We start from the raw sequence: 2,918 nt of genomic DNA on the forward strand, positions 1-2,918 counted from the left end.
ATTATATACTTAATGAGAATAATAAAAATATGATCACCATTATTATTATTATTATTATGGGGTACTACTGGCACATCTCCCTGCTCTCTTCACTTAAACATACCTTAAAACATGGAATGCCCTCCCTCCACACATCCACCAAGCTAGCTCTCTTCCTCCCTTCAAAGGCCTACTGAGAGGTGAACTCCTCCAGGAAGCCTTCCCAAATTGAGCCCCCTTTTTCCCCTCCTCCTCCCCGCCCCCCTGCCCTACCTCCTTCCCCTCCACACAACACTTGTATATATTTGTACAGATTTATTACTCTATTTTGCTTGTACCTATTTACTATTTTTGTTAATGATGTGCATATAGCTGTAATTCTAGTTCTGATGATTTTGACACCTGTCTACTTGTTTTGTTTTGTTGTCTGTCTCCCCCTTTTAGACTGTGAACCTGTTGTTGGGTAGGGACCATCTCTATATGTTGCCGACTTGTACTTCCCAAGCGCTTAGTACAGTGCTGGGCACACAGTAAGAGCTCAATAAATACGATTGAATGAATGAATGAATGAATGCTCTCAGGATCACAGCTGGAGAGTTTCCAATACTCTACCAGTCTTGATTACGAGAGGGAGAATCAAGCAGAGGCCTACCCAATCCATTCCTAGCTTGGCCGGTGGCTAGCGAGTGGAAGGTAATCTGCTACAAGTCAAAACTCACCCATGCAGGGCAGCAGCGGCGTGGGAGAGAGCCAAGGGCGGAGATTCAAGTTTACCAGGTGGAAGAAAGCAACGGTGAACCACCTCCATATTTTTACCAAGAAAACTCTACGAATCCACGACCAGAACGATTGCAGACGGAGGTGGGACGTTCTGGGAGAGGTGTGTCCACGGAGTCACCGTGGTCGGAGACGACTTGACAGGACTGCCACACCAGGATAGGGGCAGGAAGAATCCCATGAAGTCATTGCTGACCCCGCACCCTTCCCCTCCCCGGACCGTTACTTAACCACCGCCTCTTCATTTAGAGTGTGAGGAACGTGGATGTCGGGAAGCCAATAACGGAGAATGATTTTTAGAAACAGAGTTTGTCGCTAGTCCAGCTGGTTTCTCCCACGTGAACAACCACCCCAGCTTTCCATCTGCCAGTAAAAGATTTTGAAAGTCAGGAATGTTTATTCATACTGCCTGTAAAAAAATCGCTCAGCGCTTGACAACCCTGGGCATAAGGGACCTTAATAATAATGATGGTATTTGTTAAAGTGCTTACTATGTGTCAAGCACTGTTCTAAGCACTGGGGTAGATACAAGCTAATCATGTTAGACACAGACCCTACCCGACATGGGGCTCACAGTCTTCATCCCCATTTTACAGTTGAGGTAACTGAGGCCCAGAGAAGTGAAGTGTCTTGCCCAAGGTCCCACAGCAGACAAGTGGACAACCCAAGTCCTTCTGACTCCCCAGGGTATCCAGTTCACCCTGCTGCCTGTGGGCAGGTCTACCTGCTCTACCTTGCTTTAAGAGATTCCCGGAAAATGTCTGTCAGGAATGATAATAATAATGATAATTCATTCATTCAATCATATTTATTGAGCACTTACTGTGTGCAGAGCACTGTACTAAACACTTGGGAAATACAAGTCGGCAACATAGAGAAACGGTCCTTACCCAATAACGGGCTCACAGTCTAGAAGGGGGAGACAGACAACAAAACAAAACATGTGGACAGGTATCAAGTTGTCAGAACAAATAGAATTAAAGCTAAATGCACATCATTAACAAAATAATTAGAAAAGTAGATATGGACAGGTAAATGGAGTAATAAATCTGTACAAACATATATACAGGGGCTGTGGGGAGGGGAAGGAGGTAGGGCCGGGGGGTTGGGGAAGAAGAGAGGAAAAAGGGGGCTCAGTCTGGGAAGGCCTCCTGGAGGAGGTGAGCTCTTAGTAGGGCTTTGAAGGTTAGAAAGAGAGCTAGCTTGGAGGATGGGTGCAACCTGGCTCAGTGGAAAGAGCCTGGGCTTTGGAGTCAGAGATCATGGGTTCAAATCCCGGCTCCACCACTTGTCAGCTGTGTGACTTTGGGCAAGTCACTTCACTTCTCTGGGCCTTAGTTCCCTCATCTGTAAAATGGGGATGAAGACTGTGAGCCCCCCGTGGGACGATCTGATCACCTTGTAACCTCCCCAGCACTTAGAACAGTGCTTTGCACATAGTAAGCGCTTAATAAATGCCATTATTATTATTATTATTATTATTATGTGTGGAGGGAGGACATGATTATACTGTTTGTAAAGTGCTCTCTATGTGCGAAGCACTGTCCGAAGTGCTGGGGTAGATACAAGCAGCATGGCCTAGTGGCAAGAGCACGGGCTTGGAAGTCAAAGGACATGGGTTCTAATCCCAGCTCCACCACTTGTCTGCTGTGTGACCTTGGATAAGTCATTTCACTTCTCTGTGCCTCAGTTACCTCATCTGTCAAATGGGGATCAAGACCATGAGCACCACGAGGGACAACTGGATTACCTTATATCTACCCCAGGGCTTAGAACCATGCTTGACACATAGTACCTAGTTCTCGCCTGTCCCGCCATCGACCCCGGGCCCACATCATCCCCCGGGCCTGGAACGCCCTCCCTCTGCCCATCCTCCAAGCTAGCTCTCTTCCTCCCTTCAAGGCCCTACTGAGAGCTCACCTCCTCCAGGAGGCCTTCCCACACTGAGCCCCTTCCTTCCTCTCCCCCTCGTCCCCCTCTCCATCCCCCCCATCTTACCTCCTTCCCTTCCCCACAGCACCTGTATATATGTATATATGTTTGTACATATTTATTACTCTATTTATTTATTTATTTATTTTACTTGTACATATCTATTCTGTTTTATTTTGTAGTATGTTTGGTTTTGTCTCCCCCTTTTAGACTGTGAGCCCACTGTTGGG

The 2,918-nt window shown here is 46.9% G+C and overlaps 1 non-coding gene across 1 annotated transcript; it reads left to right on the top strand.

Annotated features, from left to right (window-relative positions):
• Positions 1-550: 550 nt before the first annotated feature.
• Positions 551-688, top strand: LOC119927762. Its single transcript, XR_005450735.1, has one exon. It is a non-coding gene; the product is annotated as a small nucleolar RNA SNORA7 (small nucleolar RNA).
• The last annotated feature ends 2,230 nt before the right edge of the window (positions 689-2,918 follow it).

This window comes from Tachyglossus aculeatus, chromosome 4, assembly GCF_015852505.1.
Source record: "Tachyglossus aculeatus isolate mTacAcu1 chromosome 4, mTacAcu1.pri, whole genome shotgun sequence".
NCBI lineage: Eukaryota > Metazoa > Chordata > Mammalia > Monotremata > Tachyglossidae > Tachyglossus > Tachyglossus aculeatus.